Raw genomic sequence first — 25034 nt, 5'->3', positions numbered from 1 at the left:
CCACTTCCCCAATGATTTTAGAAATTGCGATTGAATGTTATCCATCCCATTCTACCGTACTTGATCTTAAGTCTTTCAAAGCTCTTTTCAAATCTGGTTCTAACACTGTCTCTTATGTGCAGACTCTTGTTTCTTCTTCTTCTACCTCATCAGACAAGTCCTTTTCCTCATACAGACTCTCTACGTATTCTTTCCACGTTTCTATTGTCTCCTCTGACTTTAACAGCGGAATTCCTACAGAACTCTTAATGTTACAAAGTTTGCTTTTCATTTCGCCGAGGGTTCCTTTGACTCTTCTGTATACTGAGTCACTCCTTCCACAATCATTTCCTTTTCGATTTCTTCACACGTTTCACGGAGCAACCTCGTTTTAGCTGCACTGCATTTCCTGATTTTCCCTGAAAATTTTCGTGTTTCTGTCCCTCGTCGATCAGCTGAACTACTTATATATCTTCTGTTACCCATGGTTTCTTCGCAGTTACCTTCCCACTTGTACCAGAAATTGCAAAGAAAACCAATTTCTCTGATAGCCCTTTTTAGATATGTCAACTCTTCTTAAACTGAACTGCTTACTAAGCTATTCATTATCGGAGTATGTACAGCCTCAGAGAACTTCAGGTGTTTCTCTTTATTTCTTAGTACGTACTTCCATATCCCATTTCTTTGCACACTGTTTCTTCCTTACTAAGCTCTTAAACTTCGACTTACTCTTCACATTAATAAATTGTGATCTGAGTTTATATCTGCTCCTGATCACGCCTTATATACCGATTTTTGAATCTCTGTCTCACTATGAAATCTAACTGGAATTTTTTCTTCTTCCCTGGGCTTTTAAATGTATACCTCACCCTTTCGAGATTTTTGAACGGAGTATTCCCATTACTAGTTGGAACTTTTTACGCAACTCGATTTGCATTTATCGTCTTTCATTTATTCTACGAAGCCAATGTTCTCCCTTAACTCCTTCTCCACTCCTATCCCTACAACCACACTCCAGTTTACCAGAGGCGTTACTGTGTGTGTAAGCCTTTGGGTGAATTGCGGCCTACCAGAGGCAGTTGTGTCCACTCAAATAGGTAAGTGATGACTAGCCAAAGAGAAAGTTGGGCACACTCAAAAATTGGAAATCTTTGCCACCATGTGTGAGAGATGGGGAATGATTACTTTTTATGAGAGAGATCACTAGAAAAAGTAATGATTATTTTGAATGAGAGAAGTCTTTAAGGAGTTTAATATTAGACATATAAAATACGGAGAGATCACACGTTTGTAAGGAGTATGGAATTTGATGTATGAAATACAGAAATATGTGTTTGTGTGTGTGTGTGTGTGTGTGTGTGTGTGTGTGTGAGTTTATGTGTACAATGCATTTGTTTGACATTGGAGTCATATTAACATTACTCCAGACTTACGTTTCTGTAGGAAATCAATGCATAACTTTGATCTTAGCATCACATTGAGCCAGTAAGTATTTGACTCCCACAGAAATGATGGATACATCCTTGAATATAAACAGGATTATGCAAATTTTTACTGCACCGTATATCTGGCGAAATTTCCTAACACTACGCTCTGATTGTCTGGAAAAAGAAGGGTGTAAGGGTATACATCAAGCAGGCAAGCAGGTGGTGTGTTTCCATCATCTTGATTGCCTGGACATAATAAGGGAGATATGAGGAAGGGGTGGGTCTTGATATGTATGTCGGACAACATTGTTACCAATCACTTTAATGCGACGCTCTGGTTGTTTCAGGCTTTAAATTTATCCTTGGCACAGTTGGGTTATTTCTGCCTTCTTGAATTTTCAAATACTGCATTAAGATTGGGTCAAGTTGGGGTGTGGAGAAGGTTTTTAATTTCCCCTTTATACAGTCGTTCTATTTTCTAATACTACACCCAGACTGGTAAGAGGTTTAGAAATGGGCGTGGGGAGTAGAACTCACAGTTGCCTTGTTTCCACCATCACTTTAATGCGGCACTACGATTGTTTGGAGACAGGGAGGAGGGGACGGGAGTGTTATTTTTTTTTTCTTAAATTTCCCGCTAGGACACTTGGACTGTTTTCCAGTACCACGGCCTCATTCGTTGGAGATAAGGTAAATGGGGAAGAAAAGGTGTGTGGGGAGTGTGATGGTGCTTTCCATTTTCAAATATTGATAAACTGACTGACTGATTGACTGACTGTTCCCATTATGAGTTGAAAGTCACCAATATGTCACCCATGACCATCAGGCATACGTGATAACCGTGAAAGTTGAAGTGGGACACAACTCCCAGTTTGTGTTTCTGTAAGGATTCTTGCTGTCTCAGAACATCTACTACATAAGTTTTCCGTAATTTCCTCAAGTCGCTTAACACGGCTGCTTTGACAGGGCATGGCCGACTCCTTTCCCTATATTCCTTTACTCGAGCTTGTGATCCGTCTCTGAGGCCTTCGTTGTTGACAGGACGTTCTGTATTAGCCTCCTTTGCTAACTAATCTTCATGTGACTACAAATGTGTTTATTATATGGTACTTGTCTCAAGCAACGAATCGCTTGTTGCTGTAACGTTACTTAATTCCTAATCTGACCGTGAGAAACTCTGAGGTGTCTGTTGGCTACCACGAAGCACAAACGTTGTATCTGAACGTGATGCAGTTAACATCGCATAGTACTTCCCACAACAATAGCCCGTTTACTGGTACGCGAGTTCTTCTTCATCCTATCACTACGCCACTCGAAGAAGGCCATGAGCCTCTGCGCCCTTCCCCTTTGCAATTGGGAACTACACTATGTGATCAAAAGTATCCGGACAATTGGCTGAAAGCGACTTAAAAGTTCACGGCGCCCTCCATCGGTAATGCTGGAATTCAGTACGTTGCGGGCCCGTCCTGATGACAGCTTCCACTCTCGCAGGCATACCTTCAATCAGGTTCTGGAAGGTTTCTTGGGGAATGGCAGTCCATTCTTCACGGAGTGCTGCACTGAAGAGAGGTATCGATGTCGGTCCGTGAGGCCTGGCACGAAGCCGTCGTTCCAAAACATCCCAAAGCTGTTCTATAGGATTCAGGTCAGAAATCTATGCAGGCCAGTCCATTACAGAGATGTTATAGTCGTGTAACCACTCCGTCACAGGCCGTGCATTATGAACAGATGCTCGATCGTACTGATGCAATCGCCATCCCCTAATTGCTCTTCAACAGTAGGAAGCAGGAAGGTGCTTAAAACATCAATGTAAGCCTGTGCTATGATACTACCATGCAAGATATCAAGGGGTACAAGCCCCTTCCATAGAAAAAACGACCGTACCATAACACCACCGCCTCCGAATTCTGCTGTTGGCACTACACACGCTGGCAGATGACGTTCACCGGGCACTAGCCATACCCTCACCCTGCCATCGGATCGCCACATTATGTAATGTGATTCGTCACTTCACTGTTGAATCGTCCAACGTTTGCGCTCCTTACACCAAGTGAGGCGTCATTTGACATTTACCAGCCTGATGTGTGTCTTATGAGCAGCCGCTCAGCATGAAATGCAGGTTTTCTCACCTTCCGCCTTATTGTCATAGTACTTGCAGTGGATGCAATGGATGATGATGCAGTTTGTAATTGCTGTGTGATGGTTTGGATAGATGTGTGCCTATTACACATTACGACCCCCCTTCAACTGTCGGCGATCTCTGCCAGTCAACAGATGAGGTCGGCCTGTACGCTTTCGTGCTGTATGCGACCTATCACGTTTCCACTTCACTATCACATCGGAAACAGTGGATCTGGGAAGTTTAGGAGTGTGGAAATCTCGCGTAGGGACGTATGATACATGTGACACCCAGTTACCTGACCACGTTCTAAGTCCGTGAGTTTCGCGCCCCATTCTGCTCTCTCACGATGTCTAATGACTACTGAGGTAGCTGATACGCAGTACCTAGCAGTAGGTGGCAGCACAATGCACCTAATAAGAAAAACGTATGTTTTTGGGGGTGTTCAGATACTTTTGATCACATAGTGTGTATGTTGTTCATCCCCAGCGTTTGTCACGTAATGTAGCTGGGTCTACCTTTTTGCTCTTTGTCTCAAGTTCGCATGATCCTCTAATTGGTCAGAATACAGACCTATTCCGTCTTCAGTGCTATGAGGGTGGTAAAGACCAACGTTCCCACAGTCACATAATTCGACGTTTACGTTTACATCTTCATAGATATTCCGCAAGCCATCATACGACCAGAGACTTTTAACGAATGTCAGCGTATTACTACTGACTCCTGATATGCTCGAAGTACTTCTCCATGCCACTGTACACACATTTCCTTTATCTTCTCAATAGCTGATGCCATTAAGTACCACCTGCGTATGTCTTGTTACGTCATATTATAATGCAATGACGGCCGCGATGTCTTCACTTTGCTTTCCATTACAGGAATTCATTCCTCCGCTTCTTTTGTTGTGGACCATCATTCTGCACAGTATAAGGTAACAGAGTGGACCATAGTGAGATAAAGTTGCCACATGACACCATGTGGGATACTACCACAAATAAAGCAAGTCATTGTCCGTCACTTAAGCCATCTATTCCCAAACCAGTTTGGATTTAAAGAACGAGTGAGCCGTCGGAAAGGAATATTCAGCCAATGTACTTGAAGACATTCATGTCTGTCAGATACATATATTGTTGATAGCGTCAAACAAGACTACGTTCTATAGCCGTACAGTCCAGAATAGGTATGGAAATCAGACAAATCAGAGACTCATCAAACCGATGCAGTGTTAAAGATACTTGTTTGGTAAAATACTGTGCCCTGCTGCGTGAATAAGTCCGTAACTGACCGTTGCGCAAAACTGTCCGACAGGAATCGTCGACCCTTCAAGGCCCTATTGAAGCGACTAAAGGCAAGATGATCACGCATGGAGAGATCATGACTCTATGGTATGTGCTCTTATGTCCCTCACTTAAGTTTGTGAAACTTGAGATATGGGTATGTGCTTGATCATGGAGCAGCAGCAACCCTTGTCGCACCATTCCAAACGGCGATGCTTGACAAACGCGCTGCTCCAAAAACATTCTCCGATGGATGTCTACCGGTGCTTGCCCACTGGCAGATAAGAGAAGGAAAACACTACGCTTCCACGCATTAGGTAATACCTTTGGCATAGTCCAAGTCTCAGCATTTACCGTACTTGTTGGAAGGACCCGAGTGGTACACTAATCCAATGTTACATGTTGGAGCTTATGTATCGGCATCGCAGTCGCGCTATGTTGCACATAGGCAACAGCATCACCCTCAAATGGAAACTTTATGATTGTCTCTTATATGTCCGCCTGTAGACAGGTATTAAGTCTTCTTGATATTGTGAAGTAGCAGGGATTGTTTTTCCATGCTTTGACTTGTTTTTAAAGGTGGTTCTTGTCTCCAGCAAAACACACTAATGATGTTTATACATTTTTGTGCCGAGATGCCCATCAGTGGCTCACGATCATGTTGCTCGTAGGCGTATATGCACCTTAAAACCTAGGCAGCACACATAACGCTGTATGACTGCTATGTGCAGTTTTTCACTGCAAATGGCTCGAAATTGTAACAGCGGGGTGACAAGTTTATCTCTTGGGGGAGAGACTAAACCAGTCTTGCAAAGCCATGCATCTGGCCCAAGCCAGCTACCGTCTTACACTTCCATTTCTTACGACCGACCAGAGCAGTGTGAAACTAATCATTGAAGAATTATTTGCCGCGCTATTTCCGAACCTATTATCAGTAAGCGTGCAATGCCACGAAAAGGCGCTTGCCGTAGCCTGCGACACGGCTTTTTCTTGTTCACGGATCATAATATTGCACGTAGTATATGACAGTAGTAGATATGATTTATTGGATAAAGAAAACCCGGTCAGTGCCAATATTCTCGACCTCGTACGTAAACGGGACGAGTAGACCCCTTCACATTCGCTAAGTTAGTCTCTGAAACCACAACGGATGTTGCCGGAGATATTGCTCCGTAATAATACCCATGTTTCGCAATTATTTCTGTGAGGAAAGTAGTATTGTGAATCTCCTTCTCAGTCGTCCCACTGACTACCAAAAGGCAGAAATCAAGTTTTGTGAGTTGACAGAAATTCAACTAAAATCGACCGAGAGAAGGTGAATAGATCTAATTTTTGAACAGGTTTAAAATTCGAATGTTTCTGGAAGAATCAACTTGAAATCATCAAAACAACAATCTCGTGAAATCCATATCACTCTGCTCGTCCATAAAACCCAGGGGGCATTGGTGCCTGCGCCCCAGTGAGGCTGTGTTTGTTTACTTCTGGAATCGTTCGTTACAGTTCCAGGCTTTTGCCTAATGAACAAAATACGTGTGTTCGGATTACCAGACTAGGTTTGTAATCGCTTTGAAGAGTTTCTAAGACACACACACACACAAAAGTTACATAAGCTTTACCCTAATGATACTGATGTATACACAGAAGCTACAAGGGTTGAAAATTGTAGTTACATACAGAAAGACGTGGTGCGAAGTAACTGGCCGTTGCCCTGAGACTACATAAATTAAAACGCATTGCAGGAAATTCCACTGTTGCTCGTTTACACGTATTCTGAAAACTCACTGGTAACAGTCAAATGCGTTCTGAGTGATTTAAAATGAAGGGTCCACACATAACTAAATGCCAGAAAGGCAATTGTCAGAGTTAGATTAATGAGAAGATCTTCGGGAAGTGTATTACAACTCTCGTTCTACTGACTCTTCAGCAGTATCCTTCTTTCTGGGCACTTATCACGTAGGACACAAATGAAAGCCATAGAACGGTAGAGTTCCTCGTCATTCTTACGGTTTGTGAGTGCGAAGACATCTAACATCAATGGCAGTCGGTACAACAGGTGCAGGAGCAGCGCAGTGTGGTTCGCTTCCGATACAGAGTGAAGAGCTTCAGCATGTCTTTTTTGAAGCAATGTCAGTTTCCTGCGGATATTTCCGCGAGATTTCAACATTTATTCTTGAGCGAACTCTACTGTCCAGTCGAGCTGAGAGACTTATTGACAAATGTAGTGCTCAATGGCAAGTGAACTGATTACAAGCAAACGTCTGAGTTTATACCACTCCTTACGGCTTACGGCGTGAGGCATTAGATGTCAGCGGATCTTAAATAGTATTGTAACAACTGGTGGAAGCTGTAATATGATGTTGTTGTTACCTGGAGACAATATGCGTTAAGTGTCAACCATCAAGTGTTAGCCATTAGGTGTTAGACGTTAGACATTAGGCCTTAACCTTAATCGTTAGGCATCAGTCAGTAGCCATTAGGAGGAAAGAGTTCGGAGCTAGCTGTTACTGCGTGGAAACCTAATTTGAATGTTGGCCACCTACAGGGAAGGATGACCACAGAAATGGGGCTGGTGATTACCAACAGGGGAAATAGTGCCCGTCCAAAAGGAGGACAGGGGGCGAAAATGGTAACCAACATGTGTGTATGACTGTTGATGTGTTGATTTGGTGGAAGAGACCAAGCAGCGAGGTCAGGAGTCGATATATATATATGTGTGTGTGTGTGTGTGTGTGTGTGTGTGTGTGTGTGTGTGTGTGTGTGCGCCATTTTATGTATACAATGCAGTCTTCGACGTTGGAATCATCTTAACGTTATGGCTGAGGTATGTATCTGTAGGTAAATAATGCATCTCATGTCAGAGTTACCACAAAGAACTGATTACTTCATGAAAGGTGTGTTTAAGGAGCATAGTATACAGATACCGTTTATAATTATGTAATGCACAGCCTTGGCCCATGAGTCATCTTAATATTAGGCAAGAGTTGTGTGTGTATAGGCAGTGAACCATGTTATCTTGACGTTGGGGGAAGGCTTGAGTGCCTCAACGATACACATTAGGTGCTACCACGATGGAGAGGTATTTGTTGAGAGGACCGACTAACTTGTGGTTCCTGAAGAGGGGTAGTAACCTCTGAAGTAGTTGCAGGGCAGCAGTCTGAATGTTTGAATTATCTGGACTTGTAACATCAACCACAAAAGCCTTGTTGTTCTGATACTACGAAATGATGAAAACAAGGTGAAACTGTAGCTGTAGTTTTTCATGAGGCTATGCATCTCCACTGTATGCTTAAATGAAGACGGCATCCTCTTTCATAAAGTATCGCGGAGGTAAAACATTACAACATTCCGATCCCCAAAAGGGGACTACTCCGGAGGATGTCGTCAACAGGAGGAACGAAACTGGCAATCTACGTATCGGACTAAGGAATATTAGATACCTTAATGGGGCAAGTAAGATAGAAAAATCGTATGTTAAAGTTATATGTGATAGGAATTAGTGAAGTTCGGTTGCAGGAGGAACAGAACTTCCAGTCAAATGAAGACCAAGTAGATATATACCAAATCAAACAGGGGTAATGTAGGAGTAGCTTTAATTATAAATAAGGATACAGAAATAGTTGTAAGGTGCTATGAACAGTATAGACAACACATTATCAAAGTCAAGATGACACAAAACCCACATCCACCACAGTACTACAAGTTTATATGCCAACTAGATAAGCAGATGATGAAGAAACAATAAATGAAAGTTGAGATGAAAGAAGTTATTCAGATAGACAGTTCAGATGAAAATTTAATAGTGACAGAAGACTGGAATTCGATAGCAGGAAAAGGAAGGAAAGGAAGATTAGTAAATGAAATTGGGTTGGGGGATAGGAATGAAAGAGAAAGCCGACTGGTATAATTTTGCACACAGCATAATTTATTCATCGATAATACTTTCTTTCGGAATTCTGAAATAATTTCATTTACTAATTTTCCTTTCCTTCCTTTTCCTGCTATCGAATTCCAGTCTTCTGTCACTATTAAATTTTCATCTCCACTGTCTATCTGAATAACTTGGAGACACTGGAAGGTTTCAGGTTGATCATATAAAGGTAAGGCAAAGTTTAATCCGTCATATACCTCAACACGGCGAAAGTGGACTACACGAAAAACTCACTCGACAACCAGTAACAGATCTCCACGAATGCGACTCGGGGGAATCGGTGAAGAAATATAACAGCGTCTGAGGATACAACTCACAACTTAACGTCAATCAAAGAGGAAATATACATTTAAGTTATACGGTAACCATGCGGTAATACGTAATTAGTACACAATATACAAAAACATAGAAAGCATAAATAAAATAGGACCAAACTGTCAAGGTGCCATGCTTGTAGCTATGGGAGGGGAAAGCATGAAACCAATCAAGCCACATATAAATACTTATTCATGGTTAAATTCCTGGAAGAGAATGGGATAGTTAATGCAATTTACTAATTCTGTTCCTGACCTGGCTCCGCAGATTCGAAGGAACAAGTTACTTATACACTCACAATGGCTCGCAACTACCACAGTTTAGTGGTACTCTCTCTATCTCTCTCTCTCTCTTTCTCTTTCTCTTTCTCTCTCTCTCTGTCTGTGTGTGTGTGTGTGTGTGTATGTGTGTGTGTGTGTGTGTGTGTGTGTGTGTGTGTGTGTGTGTGTGTGTGTGAATTCATGACGCAATTTTCAATTGTCACTGCTTTATCATGGTACTCACACATAAAGCACGAGTCTCGAATCAGTTATCATAGTCAGTATTTCGTTGATGACAATGAAATGTAGTAGTTCACATGTAGATTCTCCGCAATCGATTTGAGAAGCTCAAAATTCGTATGTGTAGTTAACACTCATAAACACAATACTTTAAACTAATTTGAACCTTACTTGTCATAGTATTCCCAACAAATCACACAATACCTCCATAAGAAGTTCGTTGCAAATTGTTCACTTTCATGGAACTAACCTACAGACTTTGTGGATCTTATGTCACTCGACCCGTATGACATATTACATTACTTATGTGAGGACCACTGCTCAAATGGATAGACTACAGCTCAGACTGCAGTTTGAGCTACTCTCACCCAGCTTATTTCATAAAGCGAGGATATGGCTGAATCATTAGAAAAGTGATTAAAGTAATAAACACGTCAGCATCACCAAACCACACACCACCTGTACCAGCTGAACGAGTAACTCTACGGGTAAGTGGGACAAAACCTCATACATCTCTCCTGAAATGAGTGAAACGGCCTTTGCAAGGACGCAAGTCAATGTTCCAGTGAAGATTATAGTCGCCATCGAGGAACGATTCTTCCAGTGGCTTACGTCTGTATTTCAAGTGGAACATAATTTTCATTCAGATTTATCACGGTAAGAAATTATAATTCAGATGTTATTAAACGATAATCTTTATACTGATGACAATTAAAATTTTCAAAGAAAACCATCAAATACATCTATCAGATTTACATATTACATAAGTACTTACATAATTATGGATAGAACCAGTACGTATAGACAAACATATATTTATATGTACACAACAAGTAAGTTTCCTTGGAAATAGAAATGGGCATTATATTCTATTTAACAACTTATACTTAATCCATAAACACATCTTATCATTTCATAGTAGTTAATGTTCATCATGCTGTATACAATCATTCATGATTATTCTTAATGTCCTGATGTGGGTACAGGCCTTTAACGCGGTTAGTCTCCTGGTATGCTAATAAATTCGAACAAGGATGCGGGATTCATAATTTGATGAATGGTCTCACGTGTAGTTGTTGCTATTTCTTTGTTTTCGTGCTCAAAATTTTGGAACATGGGTATGTCCTCGCGTTACCTATTTCCAACTGAAAATTTCTGAATGTGTAATCTTCTGTTATCGTATTGTAGTTTACTTTGCCTGGGTTTTTCAGTCAAGTTAACCAGTGCTGCTCGAACCTTTTCTTCTCACTGCTGATGTTCGAAAGGTTCCATTGGGATTTTATTGACCCATCCTTTCCCTTCTTCTTTTTTGTACATAAACTTGGAACTTCACTGGGGTGAGGTGAGTTAACGTAAGTGGTAAATTATTTATTATCTCCTTGTACTTATTTACGTAATCGATCTTTGTAATCAACTTGATACGAGAAAATGCCTTCATGAATTTGTTCATCTCACGAAATAAGCAGCCCCTCGGCAACGTACCAGGACGTTAATATTCATTTAATATTTGCAAGTGCAAGGGCGTTCCTCCAATTACAACATCTGAGTTTCAAAGCAACGAGTGGAATTACATTATTGAGGAGTCGCTTCAAAATCGAAGTCGTAGTATCTGTCTTTATAGGGCACAATTTCACACACTTTGTGAAAACTTCCAAATTGCCTCGTTGTATTTGTTATCTTCTCTAGCGATGGGTTTTAGGCCACATAAATGCTAATCGTTTGAACAGAATGAGTGAATGCAGCAATTCTCCGCTGCCCTTGTTATTGTCTTTTGTCTTGTAACAAATGATGAATGATATTATTACTTGTTGCACCTTCCTCGTGATGTCTGTAAAATAACAGGTTCCTATTTTACTGACGCACTTTAACACAAAAAACGACGCCAAGAGTAGTGTGAGTACCATGTCAGTCCCTTGTCTTAATCTTCCGGAATACACGCACAGATTAATGCTGCATATTTTCATTCCTCCTCTGGAACAAAAAAATTGTGAATTTATGGTAAGATCTTACGGGACCAAACTGCTTAGGTCATCGGCCCCTAAGCCTACACACTACTTAATCTAACTTAAATTACGCTATGGACTACGCACCATGCCAGAGGGAGGACTCTAACCACCGACGGGGGAAGCCGCGCAGACTGTGACAAGGCGCCCGAGACCGCACGGCTACTCCACGCGGCTTTGGAACAAATCACCGTTAACTATGTTGTAGAATTTGTATAGGCCGCTGTTATCTTGTAGCACAAGTGTTGTCCAACCTTAGACCACTTCGAATTCTGCGATTGAAATCTTGAAATACTCGGGAATAATTATAAGTCGACTTCTTATCAGGCCCTGCATCTAGAGTGAAGGAAACTCCTCCCTGAGATTTTCCGAAACATTCTCTTTATTTGGCCCCAGTGGTAATATGGACAAAGCTTCGGCAGTGACGTTATCCTTTCTGGTGATATAAAGTATCCTGAAATTCTGTTCGTGGAAAGTGACTGTCAGCTTCACCAGTTTTTCCATGGAAACGTTTGCACGTTTGTAAAAATAGTCATGGCCTGGTGATCTCTGTATAATACTCTTTGTGCACTTTACACATAATTCGAGGTGCTATCAAAAATTTTCGGGACTGGTGCTGCCATCTGTTGAAAACCATACTTTTGGAATAATGGTCACCATCACACTCGATGTAGTTCCTATCCACAGCGCTTCTGCCACTGATCAAACGTTTTCTGGAAGACCTTTTCTTTGAGAGTGTTTATCACCGCCAGCGATGCTTCTTGAATCCTCTTTACAGTGTCGAACCGACGACCTTTCAACTTGAGTTTCAGTTTTGGGAATAGCGCGAAGTCGCAGGGTGCCATCTCTGGCGAGTACGGTGGAGGGGGGGGGGGGCACAACCGTCATATTGTTTTTTGCCAAAAAGGTCCTGCTGAGCAAAGACGTGTGACAGAGCGCGTTGTCGTGATGGAGCTGCCAGTTCTGTTGACGTCAAAATTCAGGCCGTCGTCACCGCACGTTTTCACGGAGACGTCGCAAAACGTCACAGTAATACGCGGAATTCACTGTTTGGTTGGGTGGGAGGAATTCTTGCACAATTTCGTTGGTATCAAAGAAAACGATGGTAATGCTGTTCACTTTACTCTTCACCTCTCTCGCTTTTTTGCGTCTTGGAGAGCCCGGGCTCCTCCACTGGGATGATTGTTGCTTTGTCTCTGGGTCATAACCATAAATCCAGCTCTCGTCACCAGTGATAACACGTAGCTCTTTTCCAGAGATTCGCACAGAATTTGATACACACGCACTGTTCTGCTTGCGGATACATCGTAAAATCAGCACACACCGAACACAGAGTATTACGGAAATCACTGTGGACACGCAACACGTCCTCCCAGCTGAATGCCACTCCGCACACTGACTCATCAGATACGCAGCTGCGGGCCGGAGTGGCCGTGCGGTTCTAGGTGCTACAGTCTGGAACCAAGCGACCGCTACGGTCGAAGGTTCGAATCCTGCCTCGAGCATGGATGTGTGTGATGTCAAATGGCTCTGAGCACTATGGGACTCAACTGCTGAGGTCATTAGTCCCCTAGAACTTAGAACTAGTTAAACCTAACTAACCTAAGGACATCACAAACATCCATGCCCGAGGCAGGATTCGAACCTGCGACCGTAGCGGCCTTGCGGTTCCAGAATGCAGCGCCTTTAACCGCACGGCCACTTCGGCCGGCTGTGTGTGATGTCCTTAGGTTAGTTAGGTTTAATTAGTTCTAAGTTCTAGGTGACTGATGACTTCAGAAGTTAAGTCGCATAGTGCTCAGAGCCATTTTGTTATGCCGCTTTCGCCACCTAGTGGTGCAAAGATCTACTACTGCTACTTTCCAGATAACAGCACCAGTCCCCAACATTTTGGATTCCACCACGTAACTAAGCATCCAAAACGCCTAGACAACAGATAATGTTTCCTGCTCATTTTCTGCATATGATTTCTTTGAGCTAGTAAGGCTCGACCTGCAAAAGCAACTGGACAGGATGTTGGCTTTTCAGAATTCCAGCGACATATTGGGAAGGTATAGAGCACGTTTTTAACGTACATACTCAGGCGTCCGTTGCCACAGGGCATTCTTTCGCAGCATATTTAATAATGCTTCTGAATTCATACATTGTTCGGGAATAAAACGACGAAAAAATGAAGCTAGGGCAGAAATCCTTTCAAGTGCTTCTTGGTGCGAGGAGCTGCAAGATCTTTATGGGTCTAATTTTCTCAGAGATTGACAAGTTTTCCTAGGGAGTAACTACATTTCCTTGGAATTAACTATATTTTTAATATCTTCCCTTATGATCCACAGTCATTAATAACGTAACCAAGATCCTCATTCATGCACCATTTAACATTAACATCGGTACCTAAGTCGAAAGTTTCCCCGTAGCCACTGTATTTCCCTGCCCTGTCTATAACACATCTATTACATTTTTCCCTTCATCGGAAACCATTAGCTCACCTCCCCTATAGCAACGAATGCACTGATCCCGTTTTACGAAGTATCTAAAGCAGCAGAAACACTATCCTTGCACTTAGCATTATCACCCAGCACATTATAAAAATGCCTGTAATGAGGCATTCCTCACTTTCGCCGACACTCTATCAATCTTTGCTTAAAACATCATTTCCGTCCGCCGATAACTTATGCATTTCTCCATAACCATTTTTACCGACATCGGCCGATATGTTGTAACATTCATTATTGAAACTAACAGTGCAAAAATTGTTGCTACTGAATCACATTCCTTGATTTCACTTTACATTCGATTTCACCCAAGTTCGAATATACTTTAGGTTCTGAATCTGATTCTAATTCCCGCTCCCCTCCCCCCCCCCCACCCCCCCGGACACTCTTTCATTTGGTATCATCTTCTCCTTTTCTTAGCCGGTTTGTTTGGGCACCTCTGTTACTGAGATGTGGCTGATGCTGGTTTCATACCATCTGCCTTGGTTTTGAGTTCCACGACCAGCCGGTCTCTCACATCATCCATCCCATCTCGATTCCTAAAATTTCCATCTTATTTATATCCCCTATGATAATCGTTACCCTGGTTACTTCTGATAAATTTAAATTTTTTGTTGCGTTCACGGTAACTGCTGTTCAAAATGGTTCAAATGGCTGTAAGCACTATGAGACTTAACATTAGGTCATTAGTTCCCTAGACGTAGAATTAAACCTAACTAACCTAAGGACATCACACACCTCCATGCCCAAGGCAGGATTCGAACCTGCGACCGTAGCAACAGCGTGGTTCCGGACCGAAGCGCCTAGAACCGTACGGCCACATCCGCCGGCTGTAACTGCTTGCATTTTGCTTGCCACTTATTTGTCTGATACTGGAGCTGTTCTGCTTACTCTAGTTTTCCAGTAGAATCTAGAATTAGTTAATAGAGTTATTTGGACTTTGTAGAGGCCCTGTATAAAAATTGGGGCAGTTGTCTTCTGAGGGTCTTGATTTCTGTCAGGACTCCCAGTGGTCGGTACATCTCCATTACCCACTTTCCGTTTTAAATCTCATAATGGAGTTGCCTCCCTTTCGCCTCAGTCCACACGTCACTCGAGAAACGATTTTCAGACATCTCGTAACTAGTTAACAAATTGCTCATCAGCTTTTTCCAAGATTGAACGCGATCTTGTAACTGTCTTTTAGCATCCTGAATTTTTGTCTGATCAGACAATCCCTACACGAGACCATTTCTGGGTAAGATGCTGCAAAATTTACGGGGTAGTATTTGCCATCCTTCGCAAAACATGTACCACTGTCATATCCACCTCATGGTAAGTTAATTATTGTAGATGGCTGTCCCGTTGCTAAGGCGTTGAAATCATCTTCAATTTGCCGATTATCTTGGGTAATTTCCCTATATATTATTTCTTCCACACCCAATTTAGTACTCCCAACCTTTGTCGCACGCTCTGATACTTTTCCCGATAGCCAGTTCACTGTTTCACCGATCTCGTTCCCAATGGTATATTGCCCCTATATTCAGCTAGTCACATCGCTGATTAACGTGTCCTGCGTCTTTTCAATTTTTGATTCTCAATGGTTCTCAACCGAATCTATCTCAGAATTTACAAGCCCTATATCATTTGTAATTTAGCTCACTTCAACTCTAATATATTTCAACTTATCCTCAATTAATTCATCGACAAAATTTTTAATTTTTTTCAGCTTACGATTTAACACTTGTAATGGATTACGATAATAATCAGATTTAATCTTATATGATCTTCCCTTTGTTATTTGGGTCAATCTGGTCAACAAACAGTCTCCGATTCGCATAGGCTAAGTCACTGATCTCATTACTCCCCGTCTATGATGGAAGACCTGAAAAATGTGTTCACAATATCGTCGCCACAGCTTAACTTCCATGCCACGATGCCTTCTCTACTGTGCTGCTGATGCCAAAGATGAAGCTGTGTTGCCAATGAACCCTTGGCGGAAAAAGTAGTTGTCGGAGTCGTTGCAGTGGCTAAACAATGTTGTAGCCGCTGCAGCAGTTTGCTCAGCTGACTCCGTCATCTCTGTTGGCTGACTAACTGTAAGTCTCGTGCACAACAAGCCTTTAAGTGGCCTTCTTCTTATGATTCTGCCAGATGTACTTCTCGCTATGTTTAACTCTTACTACATTTTTCTGAGTATGCAACTACTGCAAAATCCTAAGCTCCGAGCCTCCACGCTAAACTGCCTACTATGCTTTAGGTCCTAGATCACAAAATTTGTCTTGCCAATGCAAAAGAATTTAAACCCACATATCAGACGACAAAAAAAAAAGTTTCGACTTAGCGGATTCCATATTCTCCCTAAACATTCAGTGGTTTGAGTTATCAATAATAATCAGTATTGGACAAAAAACTTGTCTAACTGAAATTATGGCCCGCTAATGTCTTAGGGTCACACCGTAAACCTATGTTTTATGCCCAGTAGCTAAGGTAGCTATATAATGAGTAGTACATTCCGATCTTACCGTCAAATATATTGAGAACATGCATGTTATGAAAAATTAATTAATACAGTGAAGAGAAATAAATGGTAACATTTTATGTCCAGTATATACTCCTGATGAAAGCTATCCACGTAACAAGGACTCCACAGTAAATTCTCCAAGGAATTCAAATAACCTGTTGCCAGTGGTGAGACCTGAGGATGACGATAATGTGCCGCCGAAATTAGTCGTGTGATAGAATAAAGACATTGTCAAAATACAACTGTGGTGGAACTTTTTCTCATACATTGGGGAGTACTTGGAAGTTAGTGAAGGCGGTACTAAGAGATTAAAGTTGCACAAGTCCGATAATTTATAAAGAAAGCAATGTTATGCTTATTCAGTAACAATCGATACTGCATACATAAAACCAGTAAGCGGTTCAAAATATTATACGCATTCACTCTGTGAGCATATTGCTCCAAAAAGGTAACAGAGAGGGTCAAAGTACTGAATTTAACCTTCAAAAAGTGTTTCACTGCGGAAGATAGTAACCGTTTCTCTTGTTTCAATCATCATACGAACGTCGAAATGGGAGATACGGAAATAGACAATTGCGGAACAGATAAACTGCTACAATCGCTTGGTAATGGAAATGAATCCCGACTGGGTGAAATACCTATATATTCTATAAAGATTGTGGGAAACAACTTGCTCCCATTCTTCCCACAGTTTATCGTAGATCACTAGAGCAACTAAGGGTGCCTAGCGAGTGGGAAAAAGCGCCTGTCATTCCCGTTTACAAGAAGGTCAGTAGTACATATGCACGTAATTAAAGGCCTGCTCCTTCTATTTTGTAATTATGAACTATGTTCCTTGCTTACACATTATGATGTATTTGGAGGACGAAAATGTCTGTTACAAACATCAACAGAGATTTCGCAAACAGAGGTCTTGCGATACTTAGCAGGCTCTGTTCCTCCTTGTGACCCATAGCGCAGTAGATAACAGCGATCACGTTGATGTCATGTTCCATGACTTCAGTAAGGCATTTGACACTATCCCGCACCTCCTTTTAGTGAAGAAAATACGGGCTTACCGAGTATCGGACCAAATTTCTGACTGGGTACACGACTTCCTTACACACAGATGTCAACATGTTTCTCTTAATGGAACAAAATAGAGAAATGTAAACTTGATTTTCGGTGCACCCCAAGGAAGAGAGGTAGGATCGTTGTTGTTTAAAACTCATGCTATAAATGATCTGGTAGGCAGTGTCAGAAGCTCTTTTAGAATTTTAGCAGGGTATATAGTTGTCTATCAGAATGTAAGAACGGCATAAGGCACTATCAATTTGCAGAATGACCTGCCCAATACTGAAATGGGCGCAGGCTATGGCAGCTGACTCCGAAGGTAAGTAAATGTAGCATATTGCGTATAGATAGGAAAAGAAATCCACTACTATAGAACTACGCCATTGATCACTAATTGCCTGGAAGAGTGCGTACAGATGTACGTGTTTAAAATGTTTCTTTTAAATGCAATAAATATTGGATTTCAATTTTCTTGTAAACCTTAAGAGAATATTTATTGTTCTCTGCAAATAACTATATAAATGTTCAAATGTGTGTGAAATCTTATGGGACTTAACTGCTAAGGTCATCAGTCCCTAAGCTTATACACTACTTAACCTAAATTATCCTAAGGACAATAACATACACCCATGCCCGAGGGAGGACTCGAACCTCCGCCGGGACCAGCCGCACAGTCTATGACTGCAACGCCTCAGACCGCTCGGCTAATCCCGCGTGGCGAAATAACTATATAAATAAGTAAAATTTGTACACGGTCAATGTTGATAAGGAAAATGTTAGGGATATGTATCAAATACAAAAACGCACTGTGTAGCTTTACCTCTGGACGCGAGTGATGTGACGCGAGAGTGCGCCCACTGCAGAAGCGTCTGGCTGTCGTCTCTGATGCTATCGGACGCGCGAGTGCGTGCTAAGTCAGTGTGAGGATAAGTTTTACTTAGCGGCACGATAGCAGTTGACGAGCTCGGGCAGATGAAAGGGCAGCTCCGTTCACATCAAATCTTGCTCCACAAATGGACCTTGCTTAGTAAATCTGTTCTCGCATATTTTGTCTGGAGCTACTGCAGCATTGTTCACGATGGCAACGGCTTCATCCCTTCAACAACGAACGAGTGTAAGACTGTTCCAATTAGTTCACATGTTTTTGAACTGTAACGGCACTACCCAATGATAATGATGAATATTTAGTTTTTATAATAATTACGGCATAAACTTAGAAACTTTAACCTAATAACTATCTTGAATAATTATATGGTTCAAAATGGCTCTGAGCACTATGGGACTTAACTTCTGAGGTCATCAGTCCCCTAGAACTTAGAACTACTTAAACCTAACCAACCTAAGGACATCACACAACACCCAGTCATCACGAGGCAGAGAAAATCCCTGACCCCGCTAGGAATCGAACCCGGGAACCCCGGCAACCTAGAACGCCACCGCACGACCACGAGCTGCGGACGAATAATTATAACAAAAAAGGTTAGATGTCCATTCCTGTTACTTAAAGAGTCATAGTGTCGTTTATATGAAAAGACAAGAAATATATCAAAATTAACTTCAGTGGCAGTTCGTTTCTGTATTTTTGATAACTTTGAAAACTAAGGTAAAAATATTTTTAATGTTCCTCAGTAACTTCACTATTGAGGTAAATATTGTTTAGAGGCACAGTTATTCTTGCAAATCAAAAGTAAATCCAGTTATATAAAAGTAAATTAATTCCTGTCATTTCAAACTAAAAACTTTATTTAATAAAACATTTATTCATATTCGCTAATTTTACGTGAACTTGTGATGTGGTTTTGTGTGTTAACCTGGATCATATTTCGGCGTTACAGTTCTGCTGATATTCAGCGGTAGATCTTTTATTTAAATAATTCTGAAGTCAAATGAAGTTTTCTTTCGTCTATTATTGCCAGTTCCCAAGTTAGCAAAAGTGAGTAAACTCTACTGTGAGGTTACGTAGATTTCGACATAACAGTAGGCAGTTTCTAGTTAGTTACTGTGAGATTTATTTATTCCTAATTCTTTGAACTGTGTTTAATAACGAGGGTAGTAATAAGTGAATATCTTTCTCATTATTTTATCGTGGCGTGTTTTGTTATTCCAAACGTATGTGTAGCTTTTCGAAGCCGCACGTTTTCTAATTATTCCTTACTCACTGCTGTTCGCAATTTTAATTACTTAGTGAGCAGGCTCCTCCCAGTTGGGCTGGCTATAAATATTTCTTTTATTACAAAAGTATTAGTAAAATTTATTGTTTTGTGTCACGATTGCTGTGGCACCCGTTTCCATTAGAACAATACATGAATGACTCCACAGCTTTTATTAAGTGAACCAAATTTAACGGAAACTAGAATAAGCTGAATAAAATTTTCTCAGAAACAACTTGTTATAAATATCTCCCTCACTAATCGATGTTACATTTCCCTTTGGAAATGATAACCTTGCCAAATTTTACTTTATGTTAGGCACACGCGAACACGGTCAAGCACGTTTTAGCAAAAGCCAATCATCTAACAGGGGATGTTACAAGTTTCTACCAACAGCTATTTAGGAGTAGCTATCCAAGGCGACTCTGGTGTGGAATGACTATGAGAAAATTAGTAGGAAAATCAAATCCAGACTGTGCTTCATTGGAAGGATGTTAAGGAAATACAGCTCATCTACTAAAGAAGCAGCTTGCACGTGGCTTGTGGGACCAATTGCTGGGTAGTGTTCATCAATGTCGGATCCTTACCGGATACTACTGATATAAGAGATAGAAAGACGCAAGAGAGACACGTTACGTGAAAGATGTTAAGTTCAGCAGAGGACGTTGTATAGGTCCTCTACAAACTTCAGTTGCAGGTGCTTCAAGAGAGGCGTTGTGAGTCATGGAGAAGTTTACTGTCCACATCCAGAGAGAGCACTTTACTTTTACGAAGGTTTACTGAGAATCATTCCACGAGCTATTCGCGAGTGGATCAGGGAAGGAGGGATCAGTTAGTGGTACCTGATGTACCCTCCATCACGCACTGTTTGGTGGCTTTCGAAGTAGGATGATGTAGAAATGTGGTTTCAAAGGTAGTAGATTTCACAAGAATGTAACAATTCAGTGGTAGTTCGAAAGTTACAGGCCTCATTTGTAGCTGACTTCTGCTAACACGGTAGTTAGCGCAAGTTGCTATCGCGATTTCAATTGAGTTGTGGTTTGTATGAGTATGTTTTAGGTGCTGATTACAAAATGTAGTAAGGGCATTTGTAAATTTCACTGCAAGCTACGAAGATGCAATATTCCGCTGACACTGGACCATACCTAACCTGAAATCGTTACTTTAGTAACTGTAGTCATTGGAAACAGTGCTTTTATAGCTAACGTAATTACTTACAGTGTATGCTATGATCGCCACATGCTGCGTCGAACCGATATATAGCGGAACCAGACAGGTATTACGGATAAAAACAAGGAAGTAAAGCCATGTCTCCACAATATCCTTTCTTCTAGGATTGTTAGTCTTTCAAGTTTCGCAGAAGAGCCTCTGGGAAGTTTGGAAGGTAGGAGACGAAGTACTGGTGGAAGTAAAGCTGTGAGGACGGACCGTCAGCCGTGCTCCAATAGCTCAGGTGGTGGAGCACTTGCCCACGAAATGCAAAGGTCTCTAGTTCGAGTCTAGGTCCAGCACACAATCTTAATTCGCGAGGAAGTTTCGAGAGCAAGGAAACCAATATAACAATGACCCCCGACTGAGCTGCATCAACCTCGGCAGTTACTCCGTCCGTTCCTTGTGGTTTCGAATTCGTATCGCGTCACGTTACTGTCACTGTCAGTGTAATCCTGTGATAATGAATCTTGCACGTATAGTGAGAGTGATTATTAGCCATTACAAACACAAAAGAAGATCCACAGAAATTACAATAAAGGAGAAAAATTTTGTTGCATTCATAATCACTGTGATAGAAGAAAAAGTGGCAACCAACAGCAATAAAATACATAACGAAAATACAATAGACTATAATGAAGAACATGCATATGCAGAAGAAGACTTTTCTGATTATGAAAAAAATTATGGATGATCCCAAACCTTATAGTAACGAAGAGTTTTTAGGGAATGGTGATATTTCTTCCAACGTTGACAAATACAGTCAGTGCGGTATATACCAGCTTATTACAACTGCTGCCAATGTCTATATGTGTGCAAAAAATGCAGGAATTTCAGAACCAGGTGTACAGAACACCTCAGAGGACTCAAAAGCAATAGCTCACACTGAACATTTGCAGACCACCTGATAGCACACAATCACCACCCAACAAACATTGAAACTGACTTACTCATTCTTAAAAGTAGTAGCAGCTTATACTAAAAAGTTAACTGTAGAAGTAAACTATCACATCCAAAAAGCAATAGCCCAAGGAAAGAAAGTACTCAATGAATACACATCACTGTGCAATAAAACCCTCTTCGCCACAATACAAGAACCATACAAATAACACCCACACCAAAACTACTCATAGAAAAAGATTCTTTGTCCCTCCCCTTCCCTTCCTCCCTCCCTCCCTCTCTCTCTCTCTCTCTCTCCTCTCTCTCTCTCTCTCTCTCTCTCTCTCTCTCTCTCTCTGCCATTGTCCTGAACACACACACACACACACAGAAACCAAACACCTCAAACGCCAAAAACACTTCAAACTCGCGCACCTCACTCAGGCAAACACGTTACGAAACAAATGAATACTACAGAGGCACAACAACAGATTAAAACTGTGTGCTCGACCGAGACTCGAACTCGGGACCTCCCGAGTTCCAGTCTCGGTCGGGCACACAGTTTTAATCTGCCAGGAAGTTTCATATCAGCGCACACTCCGCTGAAGAGTGAAAATCTCATTCTGGAAACAACCCCCAGGCTGTGGCTAAGCCATGTCTCAGCAATATCCTTTCTTTCAGGAGCTCTGTATGGTTCGCAGAAGACATTCTGTAAAGTTTGGAAGGTAGGAGACAGGATACTCGCAGAAGTAGAGCTGTGAGTACCGGGCGTGAATCGTGCTTCGGTAGCTCAGATAGCCGGCACGGTAGCTCAGCTTGTTCGGTCAGAGGGTTACGTGTCCTCTGTAATTAAAAAAAAAACTGAGTCAATCGATCAACAGCGAACATAAAATGGATGTCTTACGACGTCCGCTCCGAGCAGATGCAACGAACAAAAGGGAACAAAATGAGATTTAAAAAAAAAAGGATGGTAGAGCACTTGCCCGCGAACGGCATAGGTCTCGAGTTCGAGTCTCGGTAGGGTATACAGTTTTAATCTTCCAGGAAGTTTCATTAAAGTCTGTTGTCTTTTATTTTTGATTTTAATCGTTTTCATGTCGGCATGTAACTCAAAGCGTTTACTGATATTTTTAAACGCATTTCAGTCATCAGTATCGTATGAGCTAGGGCTACGTGGGTGGGCCCACATGTTGCAATGGTTGTTTCGACTATGCTGCAGAAGTTGCACTGAGAAGCCCTTACATACCCTCTAGACAGTCACGGTCTTTCCTCCCGTCATTTCCATATTTATGGAGGCCTAATGTAAGGCGTTCGTTTGCTTCACATTGCATTAGTTTTCTTCACACGAAGAGCTGCATGCCTGGGTACGTTCAGGGTTCCATAGCCCTTAGTTCTTTGTAGATGAAATCTTTTAATAATTCTTTCATCTTGTCTTCGCACTACACGGTATATAAGGTGACAGTAGCATTGCCGTTGCCTGAGGGGTACACGAAAGAAGAACATGAAACATGATTCTTCATTAACACAATTCCCAATCAGGTCGCTTTCCTTCTTTCAGTACGTAACAGAGGTTACGTTCTCCCTCCACTGCAATAATCTATTAAAATAAATTTCCCTCCCCTTCTTCCTTAAGTGATCAATGAAACAAACTATCTTTTTAAAATTACGACGTAGTGGCATACGCAGAGAACAGTAACAACACAATATAACGAACACTGCATAGCTAGAACGCACCAGTAGACCCAGAAGAAGACCACTGCAACCGTTGCCAAAACGTTTTTTTCTCCAGCAGCAATATCCTTATACATTATGACGCCGTGCCATTCACAGAAAACTTTTATGTCGCCTTGTCTCTTAATTGGTAGCCAGCATTATCAAAATTATATATGGAATCATTACGCCTACATCGACCATGTTGAAGAAAACCACCAATGGAAACCGCCCTATTTCCCTCTTCCTACTGTAGGATTTTGTCTTCAGTCAGTTGCATGTACGCCGCCCTTTGTGGTGTTGTACGTTACTTGTTATTATGACACCGGTGGTTGGTAATGAAGACCAGTGAAGGACTGCTACAGATTTTGTTTCGTTATGAATATAAGAGGCTTTCATTACGTCGGTTGACAAGAGAATAATGTGGAATGTATTTCGGGTCCTTTAAGTGTAATAAAATCGGCAGGCAGTTCACCTTTGTTTTGTTGGATAGTGCCGCATAGCCTCAGATTCTTTTATAACAAATAATCAGCTAATTCAAGAGACGTAAAGACTTTATCTCAGGTGATCTAATGCCCACAATTTTCAGGTGCAGTCACCAGTGTATTCAAGATTCGACCTTCCTTGTTGGTCGTCGTAAACACATTGCCAATGAGGGGTACACAAAAGAACAACATTCTCACAGTTCCTAATTAGGTCTCTGGCCTTCTTTTAGTAAACGCTTTTTGCCTCTACTACCAGAAATTCCCGCTTTAGGAGCTGTAGGACGTATTTCATTTCCATTACAAGAAAACAGTAACCCGCAGCCAACAGAATTTGCACTAAATTCTTCTTCTCCATCTTCTAAAGGACTCTTCATGATAATCACCTCTGTTTAGTTTTGAGTTTACAGCGATATCTTCCTCATTGTCATCGTCACTGGGAGATGCACATTAACTAGGTAGGTTTTCAGAATCAGAAGACTGCTCCAACAATTCCCTTATCCCCATATCTGATCGTCATCTTCTCCATAAAATTGCTGTTTGTGGAACAGACAGAATTTATGAAATAATGCAAAGCAGTTAACACGTGCTTCTCACAAGGAGAACTGTTCAACACTAAAAAAATAACAGAGCGACTCAACAACGGCAAACTACCTAGACAGACATCCAGTAGTTGAAAAATTGCTTCTAACCGGACCAGACTGCGAGGCCGGTACGGATGGGAAAGAGCACCAACAATTTAACACAATGCCATAGGCAAATTTTTATAAATATTTTCGAAATTAGGAAAAGTCACAAAATTTACTTAAAATAAAATTTATAGTTACTAATAGACAAGATATTAAACACCAAGGACAGGCCTCATAGGCCCGATTGTAGGTAATGTGTTTAGGCATACAACTGACCTACAGTTGTGTTTGGACACTTGTTATGACGTGTCACCTGAAACTGTGCAAGTTTGAGGCGACCTTGTCTTCCAACCATTTTTCTAAGTCATGCAATTGCCCTAGA

This window comes from Schistocerca piceifrons, chromosome 5 (assembly GCF_021461385.2).
Source record: "Schistocerca piceifrons isolate TAMUIC-IGC-003096 chromosome 5, iqSchPice1.1, whole genome shotgun sequence".
Lineage (NCBI taxonomy): Eukaryota > Metazoa > Arthropoda > Insecta > Orthoptera > Acrididae > Schistocerca > Schistocerca piceifrons.
Note: the sequence above shows the minus strand (reverse complement) of the source record.